The 23,605-nt window shown below is 37.9% G+C and overlaps 1 long non-coding RNA gene across 1 annotated transcript in view; it reads left to right on the forward strand.

Annotated features, from left to right (window-relative positions):
- Positions 1 to 215: 215 nt before the first annotated feature.
- The window catches only part of LOC137477366 (uncharacterized), a 33,268-nt gene continuing 9,878 nt past the window's right edge, over positions 216 to 23,605 (forward strand). The window contains exons 1-4 of the long non-coding RNA XR_011000959.1: positions 216 to 266; positions 587 to 661; positions 7,855 to 7,982; positions 10,100 to 10,231. This is a non-coding gene — a long non-coding RNA (uncharacterized lncRNA). The remainder of the gene's footprint in view (positions 267 to 586; positions 662 to 7,854; positions 7,983 to 10,099; positions 10,232 to 23,605) is intronic.

Genomic DNA, 23,605 nt, shown 5'->3' on the forward strand with positions numbered 1-23,605 from the left:
GCAGCCGCGGGCAGGGGTCAGCTCGGGGCTGAGCGCTGGGCAGCAGGCGCTGCTCCCGGCTGCGGAAACACAGGAGGACAGTCTGGGCAACGAGGGGGTGCTCCTGGCCCTGTGCTCCTGGGAGAGCGACGGAGCGAGGACGGAGCGGTGGGAAAGCGCCGGAGTCGAGGGCACGCGGAAGGGGAAGGGTCAGGGAGCAGGAGCAGGCGGGTGAGGCCTGGGCGCCATGAGGGGCCGTGTGGGCGGGAAAAGCAGCGAGCGGGAAGGTGTCACGGTAGAGCAGGACGGGAACAGAAATGACTCCAAGTCGAAGGCAAGAAAACAAATCCTGATTTATTTCAAATGCACCGCTCTATTTATAGGGAACATGGTGCAGGCTAATTTCATTGGTCTCAGAGTAAAAACATCTCACACCATTGGTGTGCAGCGAATGACGCACGGTGGCAGAACATATCTATAAACAATGTGAACAACACGATAGATTAGAGAATTATTTACATTCTTTCCCAACTGTCTCCTAGGCTCTCACCTGGTTAGAAAACCTTTTCTTTTTCTCTTTGACTGAACTGAGAATATCCACAGGAAGGTGCAAAAAACCAGGTGTTGTTCCAGCCTGATCCACCCTGTCAGGAGAAATAGTTTGTGAAGTGCAGCCCGTGATGTATTTCTCATATGATTTCTGAGGGTTTTTTAATTGCTTCTAAACTGGGTGTGCTTGATTCAGCTGCAATTTTCAAGCAAAGACTTTCTCTGTGGGTAGTGAAGCCTGGGTATTAGTCACCTTGAAAGGTTTTAAGCAAAGCCTTCAGACTTTTGTAGGATGAGGATTTTGCTTCTGCTCTAATGGCACACGTGAAAGCCATGGGAGTAATTTCTGAAGAGGCTGAGGAGCTCCAGGGGCTGAGGAATGTCTATGCAGACATGCTCCAAGAAGAAGGGTTGATAGTCCATATGGGAGACATCCAGCCATGATCACCAGGGCTGGATTTTGGATGGGAACAGGAGAGTGTTGTGAAGAAGCACTTCCGTGAGACTCTTCTAAAAGTGCTATGGTAAGAGATAGCTTAGGAGATGCAAATAAACCTTTGCCTTCAGGGTTGCCAGGACATACCATACATTAAACATCTTTAATTGCATTTTTTCCCACCTTTTTTTCTTTAACACAGTGTTTAGAGAAAATATAAAGCAGTAAGGTTTGGGTATCTCTGGCCCTTGATGAGCAGGAGCCATGGAGGCTGCAGATAGCAACAAACCGAGTTTATAATGTCTTTCAAGAGAGAATATTTATTGAAAGGGCAGACAAATGCATGGCTCCTGACTACTCTCACTGCATCTCCTGGCACATTTCTCAGGGTAAAGAGCAGTACATGGACACTTATATTTAACTGGATTTATAACATTGCAGGAGGTATAGGACTTTTCTGTGTATGTTCAAACTCGTCTGCTGTGTCCTGCAGGGTTTCTTTTCTTGTTTGCTGCCCTTGATATGCTGGCTTGCCATAAGTGAGGGGCTGAGCAGGACTTCCTTCAGGGGCTTTTTCTCATGTAAATTATTCTGTGGTCACTCAGGTTTCAAAAAGAAGCGTTCTCCTTCCTGCAGAAGGAGACCTCCTTTATTGAATTTCTAGCTGGGTTGGGAGAGGCTGGTACAACAGGGAGTAACTTTCACTGGAATGAGGAAGGTGTGAACAAGTTAGAGAAGTATGCTGCACAGTTGTCAAGATCAGAAGATAAGGTTGCTGTGGGCAGTGTGTGTCCGTCTGGAAGAGACTGAGATAGCTATGGAAATGCTGGGGAAAATGTCTAAATCAGCATGGCTGACTCATAGGCAATGTAGAAACACATCAGATTTAAAGCATAGCTCATTATTTAAATAAAATGATCTACAGTACAACTGATGCAGCAAAGATAAATACGTTTGAGTTTATGCAGCACTAAGGTCTCACATCTGTCAAAGAACAAGAAAAATGACCACAGTAAAAAAAACAATGATGATAATTATGTAATCATGTTGAAAGAATATCTGTACTCATGTTCCATCTACAAGAACAAAATTGTTTTTATAAGCCTCAGCTGTGTGGTCCTAAACAGCTCTGAGGTTTCTTGCTGTTCTAATCTAGTATGCTTTTAGATTATTTTAATATTTCATTTGCCTTTCATGAAACTCTCTCTGCTCTGGAGTGTCTGTTTCAAAATAGTGAATCCCAAACTCTCATTCCTCTATTTCTGGCCTGAGAGAAAAATCTCCTCAGGAAATATTTAATCTATTCTTTACTTGGTGCAAGGATGGAAAAGTTATTTACCAGACCGACCACTAATTTTTACTGACTTTCAATAAAATTTACTTTTGCAAGCTATTTTAACTGTTACTGCATATTTTATAAAGTTGTAATTTTATCATTATTATTGATTTAATTTTACAAAAGGCATGTATATCAATGAGCAGTACTTTGGTGTTCACGCAATGTTTAATAATGTTCTTAAAATTCATCTGCTTTAATGTTGATAGCAACCCTATTAAATCAGTCCCCTGGCAAAGCATTGGTGCTGATTGTTTGCCCTTACCAAATTGTTAATAGGTTCCACTTAGAATATGTACAGCCCATTGTCAGTGTCCTCTTGTAAGATCACACTCATCTCTGATTTTTTTACCTGCAATCTGGAGGTACAGTTAACAAGGACAAAAATGTTATCTAATCAGTGAAAGACTCAAAGAACAGGCTTAGAAATAGTTACACATATAAATTTATCCTTTGTGTTCTTGAATGATAATGCTCACTAAATTGTAGATGCCAGTGTGAAGAATATTAAAATATGTGGCTCAAAATAGCAGCGAATCTACTGTTGTTTCATCCTAATGCATGAAAAGTCCTGAATCCTATTATGTTAACTTAGGGTATCTACAAATTTAAAGGAAATGAACATTCATTAAAAATTTTAAATAAGAAGAAAAGCAATTTCCAGTATTTATAGTCTGTCTGCTGTGACTTCTGGTAAAAGAGCCTGTAGTGTCCTGAGCTGGCTTGAAACATGCTAAACTTTGACATATTTGCTACATATTCCCATGTTAGTGACAGCTAATTTTTTATAAGCCAGCACAGAAAAATCAGGATAATGGGTTACAAACCTAACAGCTTTGTTAAGAAACACCCTGTGTCCCCTATTAGTAAAAATAAGTGCTGTGGTTCATTATGGTAGGAAGAAAACTAAGAATGCCTAGAAAATGAATAATTTTTTTCTTTCGTTGCCTTCATGTGTCACAAAGAACAGAAATACTATTTATATAAGGCTAACAGGTACTACAATCTTCTTTTTGATATTTTTAAAGTAATGTAAGCAGCAATCATTTCTAGTTTGTAGAACAATTCACATCAAATAGGATTTTATAATATACTTCCTGAAAAACAGTGAGCATTTTTATTCTTTTTGATAAGGAAATTGTGCATTTCAAGAGAAAAGTTACATTGTGACACATAAAATATCTGAAGATTATTTCAACTCCATTTCCTGATGCAGGCATGGTATCTGATTGAAAAGAGAAAGAAGGCAGGCTGTTGAATGCAGGCTGCTGAATGCAGGGTGCACAAAGTTGGGTCCACACCCTGCTCTTATTTCTGTGCTTTTGCAAGTAGTTCTGTGTTACTGCAGTAGTCTAACTTGTCTTATTTTTTACTTTTTCTTCTCAGCTATGTGGTGGCCCTTAGTTATCCTCAAATGTCACTAGGCTCCCAAACATCCATAAAGAATTGAAGGAGGCTATAGTTCACAAGGTGAACAAAACAAAGCGGCAGAAAAATGGGAATCCAAGTAGTCTGGGGAGATGACAGGACAAACATGTTGTGGGGTTTTCTCCCTCAAATGGTAAGTAATGACTGTACTAGAGAAAACAGTGAGTTTTAGCTGTGGTATCATTACAGTTTGCAGCCCAGCCACAGAGAAAAGCAATCTTTTCCCCGAGGAACTTTGATGTTGTTTTTTAGTTTAAATGAAATGCTCATGATTGTATGGATGATTGAAGGTTGATTGCCTCAAGCAATAATTTATTTATTAGAGATCCAGCCAATCCTAATTTGTATATCTTCATGTCTGATAAAAGCAAGTCTTAAACCGCTCTGTCATTATTGCTCTTCCTCTGGTATAGGAGATAATTCTGACAATAACCATCTTGTGCTCAAGGGCATTATGAAATTTATTCTCTTAAGACATATTTTGGAATTCACATCTGTGAAATTAGATTACATATATATCTCTCTGTGGCATCTGGACTAGTTATGCCTTCCCAAAACCATCTTCATGAATTAGGAATCGATTCCATAAGGTATCTGAAGCACAAAGAAAAAAAATGCTAATTACTACCCTATTAATATACATACAGATATAATTTTCAGTTTGTTTTTCCTAATTGAAAAAAAAAATCTCTAGCGAAATTTTAATGTCTAAGTGAGGTGGTGACACATCTGACTTTTAATAGGTGGGTAATGGAATCCTCTACTAAGAGAGTAAGCAACCCTGGTATTTTACATGTAAACATATCCCACCAACTTTGAGCCTCCATTAAGTCAAAATATTTCAGGTTTCATATCCAAAATTCATGGATAAGTAATGCAGAGCCTAGAATATTGAATGAAAATGGAAGACCCCAAATATATCTGTCCCTATTAGTCTTCTTGATTTTCATGCAGTTGTTTTTTCCTTGGTAAGTTACAGTAATTCTACTTACATCCTTTGTCAAAAAGATAATCAGGCCTGTGGGTGAAAGCATCAGAAGAGCAAGCAGTTATTCTACTGGTGGTAGTATAATAGTTCAGCTAGGAGTAGAACTCATTTTCAATATGAGGAATGAATCTAACAGTAAAGCTGATATCAGGTTTTGAGAGCTCCAGTAGTCAGAAAAGCCACCCAGATACTCTTCAGGTTCACCATGTTGCTAGTTCACCAAAAAAGTAGAAATTTTTGTTTATTGTGCTATTATTAACTGAAGTTTAAGGACTAGAAAGGCCCAGTGGAAAAGAAAAGGTGTATAATTATCTTGCTGGAAGGTTGCTTTAATTAAATTCTCCCAACTGAGACCTGGCCCCATTTTTTAAGTGAAGCATGGACTAAAATCAGTCACATTAACATTCAATTTACTTCCCTGCAGATGACCATGAAAGTGAGTGCATCTCAGTGATGCTGTGCTTTAGGTAGGACAGTTCTTTCTGAAGCCAGTGGAGCCATAAGTTCTCCTCTTTCCCTGTGAGACCTGTGTAGATGTCAGCTGACACAGCAAGGAGGAGGAAAGGATAGTGTGCATTGTCGATGTTTTTCAATGCCCACTGTGGTGCATGCATAGAATTACACTTGTAGGCTCTTTTAGTAGCTTTCCTGAAATGCCATTGTACCCAAATACCAGAGTCTACATCTAAAGATCAGCTCCAGTGAATCTTGCTTAATGGCACTTATATTTTTCAGTCGTATTTTTAGCCATTTAGTGAAACCCCATGGAGAAAGAAGGGACTTGAGTCACACTGAAATTTCAGTAACTCAAGATTTGCGTGAGCAGCAAAGCATTTGCTCTGAGGAATCAAGAAGTAACCATCATCCTTTATACTGCAAGGCCTGGCAATTCTACCAGGGCTTCCAGTTTTATTCTTTCCTGTTTACACATACACCTAAAATGTTTAACGTAGAAAGGAAGATCAAGACAAGAAAGTGAAGACCAAAACACATGCACCTCTGCAAGTGTGCCCTTCTGCATCAATTTTTTTTTTTTTTTTAATTAACAGGGCATCAACAAAGTGCAAAAATAATTTTGCATGTTATTGGTGATATTGCCATCAGGTGGTTTTACAGCTTCTGGGCTCTCAGGTGAATGTTCCAGGCTAGCTCCAAAAGGAGTGTTTTTCAGTACTCAGTCTGAAGATATTTCAAACATTGTGAATAACATTCTGAGAGAAAAGTTGCTAATCATCAGGCACCTGTGATTTGGAAAAATGCATTCTTCCCAACTTTGTTGTGAGAGATTGAATATAAAAAATTATCAAAACAGATAAGAAAATGCTCTCAAGAATAAGAAACTATCCCCTGTCATGATCAAGCTTTATAGGCTACAGCCTAGTTCATCAAGAATTGAAAGTTAAATTCCTAGTACTTCAGATGATGGGTTAGAAATGAGCCCAAGCAAATTGCTTTATCTTTGTGGTTCATTGTCCCTTTGGCAAATTTAAAATAATTACAATTACTCTCAATCCTTAACTTGAAAGAGTCTAAAATAAGGCAGAAAACTCCACAATTGTCCTGTGTACTCAATGGAAAGATGTTTTTACAAACAATGCACTCTGAATCAGTCTCTATACGGAATTTTCAGACTAAATTAGTGATCGTTTTAGTGTTTGAGTGATTCAGGGACATACCATCTTGTAAGTGTAGAAGAATTGCAAGTGCAAATCTTGTAAGAGCAAAGAATTATTGGGAGCCTAGGGAAGAAATGGAAAATTGAGCTAATGTTTACTCTTTTTCAACTACCAAGATATGGCCTTTGTTCCAAATCAATGATGTAAAATAAACTCCTCCAAAACAGTCAGCTCTGAGCAACCATTGGTACAGTAAGAGCATTTTTGCCCTAAATGATGCTTATCTGAGAGAAATGAATAGATTTGACCATTCACCAAAGTTAAGTTGGTAGGTTTAGAACCATGTTTTAGAATCCTGTGGAAGTCAGAACTTCAGGGAAACAAGGAATCATTCCTGGGCAGTTTGGTTGTCCCCAGGAACATGCAGTGCATGAGCTGCTCTGGGCCTCAACTGTGCATTTAAGCCAGCCTGGCAGTCATGACTCAGTGTCCCAGCTCCTGCATCTGTGCAGTGCTTGTGCTGAGGGGGATTTAGATCCCCTTTGCCTAATTGAGATCAGAGCCTGGATTTGCCTAAAGAGGGAGTCTTTCATACAATGGCTGTTAAAGTATGGTTCTTGTTCTACCATCAATCTCTATCCATTTTGAAGGACACCTTATGGATATAAATTATGAGGTCTGTGAAGGGAAGGTTCATAGATAAATGGGTTCAGTCACTGGATTATTACTTTCTACAGGACTGGCTGCTGAGTAACAGTAAATTGTGGGAACTTAGGAAGATTATTAAAGCCAGATCAGCTCAGCTGCTTCACTTCTGAACCGACAGCAGCATATGCAAAACCCAAGGTTATTGTGTCACATGGCAGGTTCAACAATGTCATTTTGACAATTACAATATACTTGCAGCTTGACAATGTGACAAAATACAGCACTAGTATAAAACTGACAGGCTTTGGAACTTCACATTTTTTCAGGTGTTATGTAGCTGCATGAAAATACATTAAGAAAACCTAAACCAGCACCTCCAAATTAAATAAATAACTTTCACCTTGATGTCATCCAATGTCTGTGAAGTGAGAGACCCCAGCTTTGACACCTCCATCTTTTGTATAATCTCTTGATTTAAATTCTCAAGTTGTGAAGAGTGTACAAAACCAATTCTGTATTTTTATTGTCTGAAATGCTTGGTAAATCAGATTTGAGACATACAATCTGAGAAATAAGCTAGATCTCAGTAATTTTTACATAGTTGTGACCTCTGCTAGTGACTATTATGTTTGATTCTCAGCCCCATTCCACACACAGCTGTATTGTCTCCTAATTGTGAGTCAGGTGCTTGTGTGTGGGTCTGCTGTTAGACAGGTAATAGTGGAGAATGATGAAAGAAACAAGACCCTTAATGCATGACTTTTTCCTTACTCACACAAAGAGCTTGATATAGTTTCCTTGGATACTATCCAGCATATAGCTGAGAGTGGTTTTATTTTCAGACTTTCTTTTTTTTTTTTTTTTTTTTTCACAGAAGTGGGTGATATATCCCATTATTTGTTGAGAAAAATCTTGTGTGTGTTTCCTGAATTTGTCGTATCTACTATTGAGAAAGATTGAGGTGCAAATTAAGTCTCACATGGATGAAATACCATCATGTCTGTAATTATTACAGCATCTCATAAAAGGGTCATAGATTTGCTTTGCCCTGAATGTGGCTGGACTGAGATAACCTGGACCAAAATGTCAAGGACAAAAGTGAATTCTTTAGGGAATCAGTTCCATCATTATATGTTTATTTAAGAATTTAGCTCAAACAATATTTGTTTCTTTTATTCTTCAGAAGCTTGGGCAAATCTTCACCGACTAGATACGTAGTCAACAAATATAGGCAGCATGAAGGCGACATTCTGATCAAAGATAACATCAGATATTTGGAAAGGAAATCAGAAAAAATACTTTACATTACCATTGCTTACATATTTGTGTGGTTGATCTTTGATCTATTGTATTGGTTTGGAACCAAATCCTGTTGGTGGAAAACTGCAGAATTTCTGAAAAAAGATAAAAATGCATTTTTGTATTCAATTAAATCAGAAATCCAGCCAATTTTTTTGTTTCCTTTCCTGCCAATATTTTCAATCAGATTTATTATTTTTCTTTAAAATTAAAAATGTAATTAATATCTCTGTAAAAAGTGCATGAGCACATGCACAGGAGCACTCAGATAGGAGATGGAGATGTTCCTTCTCTTCACTTGAAATTCCTTTTAAAAATTGCAGCAGAATTAGGTAAATAAGTAGATACTGTTACTGCTTTTCCCATACCTTTCACAATCACCTTTTCTTGTTCCTTCCTATTCACTTGTTTCAGGAATGGCTTACCATAAACATTAATATTATGCTATTATCTAAGGGGATACTTTCTTTTTCAGATTCCAATTGTTTCTTGTCACAAATCTTTCTTACAAGACTTGTGGACTTCTCTCACTTTCTCTTCTCTCTCCTAGACATGGTGAGACATTTTGTCCCTGAAAAGTGTCCTAATTCCATAAAAGCAGGAAAATAAATGTTCATGGCGAGCCCACAACATAATCAAAAATGTTTTCAAAATTACATTGAGTCGCCCACCTCAGTGACTCAGCCAGTGGGTAGCAGCAAAGTCATTTCGAGTGGCTGTTTTCCAGATCAGTGATTGCTTACCACGTTTCACTGTGGGCTGACTTTCTTTGTGTAAAAGGTATATTTTAGAGCCCAGAGAAAAAAAGAGGAACATTAGTCTTAGTCCTGAAGAATCAGAAGTGCTGTTGCATTCATATCATTAGGCCCTGAATGGTGGCACAGATGTAACAAACTTTGCTTGTTCCCTTGCAAAATCCACCTGTTTGTCCAAATATGTGTTGTATTTTTATCATTTATTTTGGCAGGCAGAAATTGTCCTTTTAAGAAGAGACTGGACAGCCTGGTAGCAGAGTGTGCAGAGGGCTTGTATTAGCACATGGAAGACTTATGTAAGTTTTTCCTGGCCTCTAAAGGTAAAAAAGCCCACAAAAATCTTTGTCATGCACCAGTCTTTACAGGAACTGGTCTATTTTAAGGTGTATCAATATATTATGGAATAATCTCCCTGGAGCTGTAGAAGGTGCTTTACTTTGAAGCCATTAACCAATAGCCAAGAAGCAAGAACACCTCTGGTGTGACTAATGACAGGTTTCTAATTGTTTATAATAGATGATGTATTTATGTAGGAATTACTTTAAATGCAGCACTGTGTCCTGTGGCCTCCCCAGGATGCTGCTCAAAGACTTTAGTAATTCTTACATAACAATAATTTCTTTTTGACAAAATCTTTTTGGTGAGGAATATTTTCACAGCAGGGAAGGCAGCTGCCTGCTGTATTTTCACCAGGGTTGAATTTTAGGCGGCCACAATTTGACTGTAAGACTGCAGCTACATATACATATGGATGCAATTATTGTGTCTGGGATGATGAGATCTCTCATACATGGATACAGTTATATAGCTACATAATAAAGTAGTCCTAATTACAGCTGTTCATATGTACAGAAGGAAAAGTGTTAACTCCAGACTGACCTTTTAATAAAAATACCTTCCACTTTCATTGCAATATTGAATTCACCTCTACCAGAACTAAATTCCACAGAAAATTACCTGTGATGAACTTTGACTTAGGGGCATTGTTGCATTTGTGGGGCTAAAGGATTTCACATGAAATGTTTCATTCTGATTGTCAGATCCCTAAATTTCCTGAAAAAATAGGAATCCTGGGGTATTTTCCACAGTGGTAATGGGAATGTTGTTTTCTTGAAGTTGCGAGGCACTGAGAGACTTTTTTGAGCCTCAATAGTGAGGAGAAATGGAGAGGAACACCTTCAAATATTCACTTCCAGGGTATATCTATCATATCCGGTATGATGCTGAAAGCATGGAGAGAAATTCCAAGACCTCTTAAGGTGTACTTTAACCAGCATATATCTGCTGTTACTTGTGTGTGTGATTAAAATTCTTGTCCTTTTGTGGACATCATATGCCACAGGGAATGGCTCTTTACATATGTAATCTCTTCTTTTAACCGAGTGTTGAAATCTTGGAGCTGCAAGCACCTGCTTCTAGGATGACTATAATGACTTTGTAATGCATCTCTCTCTGAACAACTTCAATATGATCTCATTTTTCACTTATTTTCTACTGCTGTTTTGACAGGTTACTATTAAGACTGCCTGACACACCTGATGATAAGATGATGATTCACTTGCTAATTATTTTGCAAAATATTAATCATTTGTACTGAAATTTTATATTCCAGATTTCCATTTGAGGACATTTCTTTTGTATTTATTTTCCCCTCCCACTGAAATGATGTATCAATTTCTGACAATGGCTGAGGAAATGCCTTTACTTCTGATGTGATGAAAATATGGTAGTTTTTTGCTTGGGAAGGACACTCAGCCTGTGCTGTGAGCTGGACTTTTGCCTTGTTTAGGGAGCATCAATTTCTCCTCTTTGGAACATAACAGTTGTGCTAATTTTTGCTTAATGCAAAATTAACATTTACAGAATGGCCAGAGATTTACCTAGTGCCCACAGATGTCAGTGGAAATGCTTACATGAAGCAGGGCATACACAGAGGTCATGTTTCACTCTTACTTTTAAAAGACATTAATAATATCTTTGATGAAGCAATATGTGCATTTGCAAATATTACTTTTATCTGATTATTTTCAAACAGAAAGAATCCCACAATATTAGAGAAGCTTTGGATTTATTTTAGTTTGAAAGCAATGCATGAATTCAGTAATGTTAATTAAAGAAGAAGTATTAGCAGATTTTAGCATTCCTAACATGCTTTGAGGATTGATTAATAAGGGTAATACTTAGATGGCACAATGGAATCATTTTCAACATCATTACCTTGTCCCTTGAAGAAGTCAAGCTCGAACCCTTGGGATTTGGCATCACTTTGTAAAACAACATTACCGAACCCATCTGACTTTCTGAAGGACAAAACTTTTATAATAATCAAGGCATTTGAATGTATTAAATTGGGAAGTGATGCAAAGTAGGAGGAGTGACCTGAGGAGATCAGGCTTAGAAGAACAGTTTGAAGGAGTAAATGAGATGTTCTTCAGCCTAGGAAAATTATATATAAGCTAAAGTTACACCTAGATATATGGTGGGAAGATTGACATGGCAGCACTGGAGTACCCAGTAAATCAGATAGTAGATGTAGTCACTATAGCTGCTGATGAAGCTGCTTATCTGATCTTTACATGAGCTAAGGAGTAATCAAATAGGAGAGTCACACATATGCTATAACTAATAACAAATGTAAAATATACAAGATAACATAAAAATAGACATTCGGAGGGAGTTGCAAGGTAACTAAGAGACAGTCTATCTGATTTGATGCCATAAAATCATTACATGTATGTCCCACTGGCACCCTATTAAATGCACTGCAAGAACAAAGTGAGAGCAGGAATTTCCAGTTGTCTCCTCATGACACAAACCCAAACAAGCTTATATTTTCTGTAAAATAAGCTCGGCAAAATTTCATATGGGAACGTTATACAGGAATATTCACTGAGATCTGACCCCTGGGAGGGTTTAGCCTTAAAGAAAAGCATCTTAAAATTGGATGGGTGTAACCTGAGAGGGATCTGAGTTCCTCCATGACCTTTCAGGGCTGAGGAGCAGGAGGATGTGCACGTAAGTACTGCTAATACTGAACATTGAGGGTGAGGTGTGGCTCCCTCCACAGCCAGCCCTGCATGGTTTACAGCTTTGGATTTCACCCCTAAGTGTTGTGTTTAATTTTGTGTGCGTTTTTAATAGGCTTTAATCTCAACATGGACAAATTGGAACATTTAGATGTCTGACTCGGTTTCAGGCATGTAAGTTTGCTTGTTCCCAAAGATGTTAGCTATAAAACAGTCCTGTGTCATGACTTCATTTGACAGATGTTCTTACAATCATAGTACCCTCAAAGCAGTGAAATAGCTGCAAGACAAGTACAGGGCTGCTTCAGGTCAGGCAGATCAAAAGCATATGGACTCTCTGTGGGAAGGACATAACTGTTTATTATCAACAGGTCTTTGGCAGCCCAGCTGATATTACCCTTTTCCTGGCTGCAGCAGAGGAGAACAAGGACTGGCCAGGCCACTGCTGAAGCAAGGGCTGTTGTTTTCCAAGTGCAGGTGGTTGGTGTTGATAGATAGGATTACGAGCCCCAGCAGAAAATGGATCAAGGGACTCCTTGGGATGTACCTAATTGCTATAAAGACTGAAAGAGCCTTGCCTAAGAAAGTGAATTGCAGAAATTTAGTGGCTCTTGTAATTTAGGTGCTCAGGGACAACAGTGCTGAGTAGGAAAGAAACCTTTGATTTATGAAGGGTAACTTTTGTCAGACTGGAAAATATATAAATCTGTTTTATTCGGGGGCTTAGGCCTAAAATGAGTAATAAAGTCTTGAAAAGTTCTGGTATTTCTTTTTTCTCTTCTTTTTTCTCCTTTCCTTTCTTAATGTTTCCTAAGCTAAGATCAGCTTTCTAAGGTCAGGCTTCACTAGCTTATGGGGCAGATTTTATTTTTTTTAAGGCTTTGAAGTGAATCCTTTCAACCTGGATAGACTCATCTCACATCTGTTGCATATGCTTCATTCTTCTGCGTTATTCTTACTTTTGTGGCTTTTCTCAAGAGAGTAATTCAACAGATGCAATAGAAACCAAAAAGGTAGTGTTTTACCACTGGTAGGAAGCAGGAGTTTGTAAAATAAGCTGTCTTGGTGTGTAGAGAATACCAGATAATAGGATTCCCAAGCTGACATCATAAATAAACATTTATATAAATATTACATAAATGAGGAAAACAGAATTATTATAACAGGATTCTAGTTTCAATTTCTCATGAAAGTTATTTTAAAGAAGCAGCTTGAATTCTTTTTTACTTACCCAAATTCTGTCCTTCACATTTAAATGGTTGGTAAAATGACTGCAAGCCTATGCTGACACTTGAGCTGTATTAAAGCTGATCTGTCTGTATATCATAGAGCTCTCTTGGTTTAGATAATCACAGCAGGTCTATTACATCTCCTGTTGTAGAAACGGTATCTGGGACTTGGCCAGGTAATCCTAAAATCACCCATCCCCAACAATTGAAAAGGTGGCACAGCAAAGACAAAAGGGAGTAAATAAATAGCCCTTGAGGCATCACCCTGCAGTCTGTAACTGGGCAGTCTGGAGAGCAGGAAGGCTGAAAAACAGCCTGGCGTCTTTCTGGAGCTATTTTAATGTCTCTGATTTATAGATCTGTTATTCTGTTTAGAGGATGGGAAAGAATAGCAGAGTAAACATGATGGAGAGGGCATCCACTTAAGGCTAAGGTCAATTACTCAAGGGAATAAATGTGCGTAATTGCACACCTGATAACTAACAGCATAAATAGACTGCTGATTTATATCATGAGTCTTTAACTGCAACCCTTTTATACAAACAATTATAATAATAAGAGGTTGATTATTTGTATTTGTTCCAACTACTTGTGATGATCATCTTTGCAGAGATACAGGAGAAAAATAGACTACTGTTCTCTTTGGCAGATATCCTTTCTCATTAGATGGTAACTGGCATTGTGGATAAACCTTTTATAGGTTAGGGCAGACAAACACTTTAATTATGCTCGGTAAGGTTTTAATTCCCAGATGCCTAGATGAGAAAATCTTCTGGCATCTAAAGTCATTGAATTAAAAGCATCTATCTGTCTTGCTAGTTCAATGACTTTTCATTAGCAATGATGTTTTGCTGCTCTTCTCTATTCTTAGCATAACTACAGTAATTAAGAGGCAATTTTAAAAATTCTGTGTTGGAACTCGCCTTGATTCGGAGTTTGCTGAGCTCAGGAAACTGATGTCTGTCAGGAGAACAGGAGGCCCAGGACCACGTTCCAGGCCAAAAGCATCACTACGACATGGCACTGACAGCCCCAGGCAGCACAAGTCCAACTCTGGAGATAAAGCTTAGACAGGGTTATCCTCTTGCTGAGTGTTTTATTTGCTGTGTGGATTTTGAGGGCATGAGGACATGGCAAGGGGCTGTTGGCAGGGAACAGAGACTGCATGAAATTAAAGCAGATTTCAAAATTCAGCATTTTCCATCTTCCAGAGTAGATACATTTTTACTTTCTCTACACAGACTTTTCAATGTCTCTCAGCTGCCCAAGTCTAAATCTATATCCAAATCTGAAAACTCCCATGAATTTGAATATTATTACAGATAATTTCAACAAAAAACATTAAAAAGTAATGTAACATTGTTTGTAGATAATCACACTTTATTTATAATTAAACTTAGTTTAAATTAATTTTCTATTTATTTATTATTCTTTGTAGATAAATATATACATACATTTCCCTGCTCTCTAATTTTCCTGTTATGCCGCTGATTAGTCTGCCTGAATTTTTTGTAGTTTCCCACTCCTCTTTTCTGATTTTGGTTGATGTGAGCAGTAATTACGAGTTGTGTGCATAGAAGTCTCAGCCTGGATTTTCCTCTTCTTCTCCCAAGCTGGAGAACTTTAGTATTTATTAGCTAAGCCCATAACAAAACAGCAAAACCTAGTTAAGCTTCATGATATAGTTCAACCTTATCAAAAAACTCCTGTGACCTCAATAAATTCACAGTATCCATACTTTTCAATAAACTATAAAGGAAACATTTTCTTTATTAGGTATTTACTTCAGCAACTATATTGCTGAATTCTGAAAAAATACCTAAAAAGTCTAAATGTGAGGGTCCTGTTCCAAATGTAAAAAAAATATTCATGGATGTGGAAGTATTTTAAGAGTTCAGACCAAAAGTTTTTTTTTAATTAGCAAACCTTGCCTAATGTCCTTACCCTCAGCAGTCTCAGGGATGGTATTCCCACAAAGGCAAGTGATTAATGCCATGGAAAAGGACAGCAAGGAATTTCCAAGTTCATCCTTCTCCATTAAGTAGCTGCCACACATTCAGCTCTCTTTAGCCAGTGTCCCCTCTTTATGGAGCTGATGACCAGCAGGGCACAGGGATGTAATTTTTCCTTTGGATTCCCCTTACTTCCTATCTTCCTGAAACACTGTAAATTATCATGAAACTACTTCTTGGTCATTAGAGAGAGGAAATAACCTGCCTTTCCAAACAGGATCAGTGCTGCTAGGAGAGTTATTTTCTGACCTTTTAAAGTGTGTCTCCAGTCTGATATTTAAAGGCCTGCTTGAGGAACCTTATTTATGCTTGATCTATAAAACAAATTAGTGGTTTGAAAGTGTATAGCTTTGTGAATAACTAAATTACTAGTAGTAGAACATGGGTTTGGACCAGAATTTTTCAAAGGGCTCTAATTTAGTATTAACTGTTGTATATTTATAAAATTCCACCATGTGTTTTTCTGCGTGAGCAATTTGGAGAAATAGGTGGTGAACTAATGTCATTTTAACCTACTATTAACTCCAGTACAAAATCATGGCTGTGAAAGTAAATAATCTGGGTCCTGTTCATACAGTTTGAAAATCAAGAGGTTTTTATACCCCGTCACTAAACATGTTTTGTATCTCCAGCAGATATTATTCTAATACATGCAAGAGGTCATAATTTCTGAAGAGACTGTGGATGTAATTTCAACAGCAGATTAGCACATTAATACCTGTTAAAAGGCTATCCCTTGCTTCAGCAGTTTATGCTCAGTTGTAAAGATAAAATATGTTTTCACAGGTCTCTTTTAACTCAATTTGGTATGAACTGTGTCAACCTGTGACTTGCCCATGATACCTTACCTTCCTAGGTGTGAGAGCATCATTGATTAAAGCATTGGATAATGTCTAATGATGAGGGATTGAGGGCAGCTCCAGAACAGTGCTAGCCATAGGGTGAACATAAACAGCTTTATTACAGGCTTGGAAATAGCTATTAATGACCTCCCACCCCCAAAGGAAAGGGAATTACTTGCATACTTCGTACATCTTTTCCATGCAATCTCTTAATACAAGAGTAAAATATCTTGCTGTTTCTCAGCTTTGGCAGCACTAATAAATGAAACTTTACATCCATTCTTGTCTCACAGCCACAGCTGATGTGTGGCTTTGGCAAAGCCGGACATATTTCTCACTCACCCAGCTCATCCCTCATGAAGAATCCAGCTCAGAGCCCAGCACTGCAGGGTGGAGAAAGGTCACAGACTTGAAGTACAGTAATGCTGCATCTGCCTGCTAAAATTCCTACCCAGAACATGGGGAGGCAAGGAAGAGCTGCAACTTGCAGCCTGTGAATGGGAAAGCAATAAGCTAGCACTCACTGAAGATGGAAAACACCTGTCTCTTTCCTTCCTTCTGAGGGGGTCTCCCGGGACCTGAGAGTCAGCCTCGCTCAGTCGAGTGATTCCTCAGACCGTGCTCACCCTGCTGAAGAAGTATTTTCAAAAAATGTAAGGAACTTGTTGCTCTGTCTCCAGAGAGCAAAATCAAGGGAAGGATCTTTTCTATGTAGTTCACTGACACACTAGATTTGGTTTCAGAGAGGCTAAACACTGACAAAGAATGAGGGAGAGAGAACTGGGACTGTTTTACCTGTATTTTATATCCAAGCACCACAATTTAATGTTAAAATAATTGTGAATGAATAGGATATGGACCACAAAGTGTTGCTTGCTATTCTTGCATATCACCTTAGAGTAAGCCGTGGAGTTCTGCAATCAAAAGACTGATTGTAATCAGAGCCAGTATTGAATTGAAGAATCTCATCAGATGTCCACTTGTGTCATTTTTTTTTTTACCTCTTATCTTTGTCTTTTTTTTCACTTCTCATTTGAAGAAGGCTTTACCCTTCTTCAAAAGTCAGTGGAGTCAGTTTATTTAATCTTAGTCAGAATCATGCCATTAATCTCAGGGATTCTGATTTTAGGAGCACTTCCTCTTTTTTTCCATCATCTCCATAGTGTTTTATACTATGAATTATTTGGATAGAAATTCTCAGGCTAACTATGCACACAATATTTCAGGTAATACTATCAATTATTATTTCTTTCTTGAAACCACTAGGCAATGAATAAAGACGTACCACATTCCAGTTTAAAATCAGAAGTTTTCTCAGTACAGAAAAAAATAGCTGGAAAGAGTTGTGCTTAAAGGAGTTTCAAGGGCCTTAAAAGGGCCTTACTTCTAAATCAGCATTCTTGGTGGGATGAATAAAAATAGTTGGACATTTGTCTTAGAGCAGCTATAATTCAGTTATAGCTTCACAGCTGTTATTTCATGTCATTCTAGACTGCCTGGAGTATCTCACTCGGAATTAATAATGCATACAATATTATCAGCACAGAAGAATAGATTTAGAATAAAAAAACATGAGTTGAAATTCAGTTTTTCTCGAAAAGAAAAGATGTTTTCTCTGGGAAGGAAAAAATTAATCAGATCTATTTTCAAGGTAGATTTGTTCATTACTTGTCTCATATCAGCGCAGCACTTCTGTTTTTCTCTTAGTACATTAGGAAGCTGGATTACAGAAATATAGATGTAGAGTGAAGATTTGAGAATAATTTTGCCCTTAGCTTAACGCTGCTGACCCCTTCTTCAAATGGAGCCCACTGTTAAAATCTCTTATTTATGCAGTTAATACAGTTCAACATTATTATGTGATGCTGTTGACCTGAGTGCAGCCAGCAGCTGTAACCAGGCTTAGAGAACTTGAATAAATATGCAGTGAGTAATGGCAAGCATGCCTTAAGCCTATGCCTTCACAAATTCTATGAATTTTCAATGTGCTAAGTGTAGTACAATTTATTTGTTCACAGAGCAGGGCAAGCTTTGGAATCTAAAGCTGTTGATATCCTTTGTTTGAAATAAGAAAGTGCAGTCAAAACAAACAACTGGCACTTTAACAGGAATGCACAGAGGAGCAGTCACATCCACTCAGAGTCACCAGGGCTTTTCCTCCTCACACACTATTAGCTCACCCTCGCCTAAGAGAGGGGTTTGCTACTCCCGGCATGGGAGTGCAGTCGTGACTCCAGCAGCACACTGCTTTTCACGCTCCAGAGCTCTTTTGCAGTGTTGGGGTGTGTGAAGAGAAGTGAACAACTCTCTGCCTCATTTCTTCATAAGTTACAACACTTTCCTCATCTGTAGAATAATATTAATTTCTTGCATGAAAGATTTTTAGGAATACTCTTCCTATCTTTTCATCACTACATTTTTTCCCCATTATTTCCACAATGTGGAGTATAGCTTGAAAAATCAGCATAATTTTAGGGTATTATCTCTCATGTGGGGATCTATTCTTAGATATCATCCCATCTTTAAAAAAGGCTTTCAGGAAGAAGCAACTGAACTCAGACTAGATGGAGCCAGAATTCCAGAGCAAGAACTAATAATCCTGAATTTGCCATTAAACTCTGCTTTTGCTTGACAAAGTTATGACTTTGGTTTCCCAAATAAAGCAGTTTGGCTTTGTATTAATAGCAGTTGAGAACTGCACAAAGTCAGTGTTTTCAGTCTGAAATCTCTGTGTAATTATATCAGTGTTTTCCTGAAAATATAATCTTGCTCTTCTATGATTGTTCATTCATTTTTCTCCACTCCTTGTTAATGGAAGCAAGAAAAAAGATAAAACAGATGACTTCTTAGCAAGACCAGGACCATGTGTTCTATGGCAAAATCTTTCTTCTGCAGAGACCAAAACTGATGTACATCCAGCAGAAAAGCAGACATGTGGAGACACATTTTCAGGGACACCAAGAACAGAAAGAAGAGAGGAGTAGCAAGTCTCTGACAATTGCAGAAATTACTACTGACAAGAGATTAAAATACTTCAGAGAGAAATTTGACTATGGTTCACAGAAGGTACAGGAGAGGTGAAACAAGGAAAGCCAGAGATCAGGGAGAAGCCTTTGCTAAAACTCACCAAAGCTCTGCCTGTATCTGCATATTTGTTTGTGCTTATTTGCCTTTCACTTTCCATCACTTACAATCGACCAGGTGATGTTCTGGAGATAAAAGGCAATGCTGCTTCACACCTGTCTTTAAAACAGTGAAGTGATTCAGTGATGTTTTAAAAAAAGGAAGATAATGAGTAACTTTTATGTTTATTTCTTTTTATTTTTCTTTGTATTTCTTGTTTATTTCCTTTATATTTCTTGTTTATTTTCTTTATATTTCTTGGGTTTTTTTAATTTTAACTTTCTAGATTATTTCTAAACATTTCCACCTTTATACTACTTTCCTTTTCTTTCTTTCTTCATTCTCATTTGAGTGCCCCAGCAAAGAATAGAGAGTAGCTTGTGACTGTCTCTTTGTGTTGATGATTTTACTTTAATTCAGGGTTAGTGAAATTAATAAACAGGGTACAACAGACTGTAAATCACATGTAAAAATCTGTAAATTAGAGCTGTGACCAGCAAGGGTGTGCTTGCAGCTTTCTTTTAAATCTACTGTCTGAGAGATGTCTAGAACCACTGCTGCTATAAAGCAACACCTCCAGGAACAAAAGGAAATGGGTTGGTAGGCACATGCCCAGCTAACTTCAACATCATAAAAGGAATAATTATAAATCGTTATTCACTCAATAGCAGCAAAGTTAAGCTTCCTATAATACCTTTCATCTATCTGAATGCGTAGTTTATAATGGATTCGGTGCTGAACAGAGCCTGAGAGATACCCTAGGAAGCAGAGCAATAGCTTACAAAACAACCATGAAATCAATCTGCAACCTGGGGGGAGTTGAGGTCTTTTTTAACCAATATAATTGCATGTTACAATAATACACACTATTCTAGAACAAGTTATAAATTCAATTCCCCTATTTTTAAATGCTGTTTTTACAATTCTCCTATGCTATTTTCTAATTATTTCAGGTGAGACTAATATTAAAAAAAAAAAAAGAGGAACTCCTGGAAACAGGTAAATAATTTAGTCTACCCTAGCATGAATAACTAAGCTGCAAATGACTGTAAACAGAGAATAAGAAAAATCTGGGAAAAGTGTTTTCTTGTATTTGAAGTCAGGCAATTGAAACCATAGTGGATAATTCTGTGCTACTGTTATGCAGACTCTACCTGGCATCAGAAATAGGAGTAACTGTGGTTGAACAGAGGGGAAATCCTGATGTATTGTCTTCTGAATGATGGTCACATCTGGTCACAAAAGACAAAGTGGGATAGTCTAAGCAGAACAAAATTCCCTCCAAGATTTCCTAGTCTGGAGCCCCAGGCAGCAGGCTAAAATTTGGAATTTAAGGCTGTGAAAAGTAAAAAAAATGAGAATTGCTTACAGGACTCCAAGGCTCAGACCCATGTGAGCCATTAAATGTTGTCTGCCAAGTACACGCCAGGGAACTCTTCCTACTCTCCCTCTTGGTAAAAATCCATTTAAAAATGCTTCAGTCAGGGGTGAAAACCCTCCTCTTCCAGTGCCAAGGAAAGCAGCAAAAATGCTCTGAAGAATGTTGTGACTCCTGTATTTCTGTACCTATTCCTCATCATCTTTCAAACAATCTGAAATATCTTTTTCAGGCTTTCTCTCAAATTGAAAGAAAAGGATTCCCTTGTGTAAATTTGGAGCCTTGCAGGTTGCTGGGCTTTTCTTAAGTTTTAAATAACTTCTATCTGAAAGAAGTTTATTATTAATAATATACTAGGAAATCCACACAAAACAAGCAAAGAATTGATTGCAAAAATAGACATTTCTGTTTTCATCCCTTTCTCTACAAACACTAAGGGCCTCTTGGCCCATGTTTAAGTTTCTGTCAGGAAGGAACAGACAGGAAAGCAGGTCATGGTAGCTGTTTGTAGCTACATTTGACCTACTCGTTTGTCCCAAGAGCGACTCTGTCACCTGTCTCACAGGCATTTCTCCACACCCTTGCCAGCTGATGGCCTCAGTCTGTGATCAGACCCACACCCAGGTCTGTCTTTTCTATTTTCCCCCATCACAGGCCTAAAACCCGTTTTTTATCCCCTCTTATTTGCACCCCAGGTTTTTCTCTCTCTTTTTCCTAAGCCATCTCCCTCTGCTCCAGACCTCCCTTCAGGCAGTGCCATTGCCATTCAGATGCCTTTGTTACGTGCTCCTGAACTCATCCGCATTAGTTCCAGGTAGTTCATCACCTTTGGACTGCTCTGCTTTCTTCTGTGGCATGGGACATCTCCTCTTCCTCTTAGCTTTGTTCCCCTGCAGCCACTCCATCAGCTGTGTCTGTCTGGCCTGGGACTCAGGAAATTATATCTTCATATCCTTTCTGGCCTAGACAGTCTCATCAGTTTTCAGTGAAAGCATTTTCTAGAGTAGTACAAAATTCACAGTAAATAAATAAGGGATAATGAACAAGGGATAAATCCCATGTCATTAAACAATTATATGATCCACTAAAGCAATAAGAAATATCATCACTATTAAGGAATTACTGTGATAAGGCAACTGAGTAAGTATTTATTTAATATTTGCTGTTTGTCAGTGATTGCTTATCTGGGCTTATGAGGTTTTCTGCCTTGGGAAGGGCCAAATGGAAACAAATAGTTTTCATACTGATGGAATTAAGAAAATTAGAGATTTATCTAAGAAACATTCAATTATTCTAGACAGTAGTTAGTAAGGGATTAACTTTTGAACAATGTAATCAAAATAAAAATAAACTAAAATAACCAAATTTATCACAAATAACAAAAAAAAGTATCTCACAGAGAATCATGAGAACCACCGAAAGACTGAAATTTTTATTCAAGAAATAAGCCTTTAGGCAAAGATTGGCCACTTACTAGAACAATTTGGTTTTCATTAGCCTAAATCTGCCTGACCTGTTCATCTGTTTGTGTCCTAGAAAATGTCCTGTTTGTATGCACAAATGCAGTATTAGCAGAGGAAATGATATTGCCTCTTTGAATTTCAGAATTCTTGGTACAAGTCAATACAAATTATCAAATTCTCCAGAATCCTATCTGGCAAGTCTGTCAGCTCTCTGGAACATGCTCCCAGGAAATATACTGCATAAGGCACCAAAGAATTGGGTTAAAATCATAAAGAATTTCCGCTAAGGTAGCCAGGAACGCTTTGAAAGCAAGGAATTACTTGATTTGATAAGGTATGACTGCTGAAACAGTTTAGAGATATTGTGAAAGAACCAAAGAGGTCTCAAAGCAGCAGCAGTACCTTTGACTGCCTGACAAAATCTTGGAGTAGAGCTGGTCTGTCTGCATCTTGAGGCTCAGTTGCTGCAAACATCTGTTCCAGTAGGTGACTCTGATTTGTTCTAATTTGCCTTGTCTAGAGAAGATCAGGGTGGTGACTTTGTACTTTGAGTATCCCTAAACCATCTATACAGGTCAGGGTAATGAAAAAGGTAAAATTACTTTTCTGACAAAATTAAACCAGTATTTTTCAGGGGAAGTGTTTGCAGAGATGTTTCAGCTATCCGAAAGTAAATTCACTTCCCCTTCAAGCTCTGTGTAAATAGCCAGGCAAATAACAGCCAGTTTCTCAATCAGTAGATCTCAAATAAAATTATTCTTAAGTGTTCATCCCATTCCAAAGCTTCCTGTATATTTTGAGACTCCTACATATAGATGACATTCAAAATTTATTGTAAAAGTACTCCTATTATCTACACCTAAACTTCAGACATAGATCCAAAATTCATTTTCTCATCTTAAGCTGTTGTAAATTATCATTATTCCATTTTTGTGGATGGGAATAGTCAGTCCTTATGGCTAAGAATTCATCCATAATACATTAAACTTGGGGTACTACACAGGTAAGAAGTAAGTGGTTTTTTTGTTTAGAATGTGTTGGAAATATTCTGAAAATACATAGTTGCAGAAAGTGTTGAAACTCCAAGGCTGATGGAAACTTCTAGCATGTTATGCAGACCTATTTATAACACACATTTATAGTGTCACTAAGAACTGCTGTACAGAAGAGAGACACTAAACCAGAAATGTTTTCATGGAAATTTCTAGTAATTCAAATGAGAGGAAACACACACATCTTTATCCTGTTTGTTTAATAAATATGTCTTGTAATAAACCCCAGACCATTTAGTCTGTGAGACCAAGCAGCCAAGGGCATTACAGCAAAGTCAGCACTCCACTAACATTTGCCAGGAGATTTTATAAATGCTATGGCAAACAACCTAAGCTCCATGCCAGTATCATCTTCCTCCCAGGCTACTGGAGCAGCTCCCCAGGGCCACTTGCCCTCTAGGAGTGCTAACTTACTTCCCTTCTGCCAAACTCAAAGACAAAAATAT

This window comes from Anomalospiza imberbis, chromosome 7 (assembly GCF_031753505.1).
Source record: "Anomalospiza imberbis isolate Cuckoo-Finch-1a 21T00152 chromosome 7, ASM3175350v1, whole genome shotgun sequence".
Classification (NCBI taxonomy): domain Eukaryota; kingdom Metazoa; phylum Chordata; class Aves; order Passeriformes; family Viduidae; genus Anomalospiza; species Anomalospiza imberbis.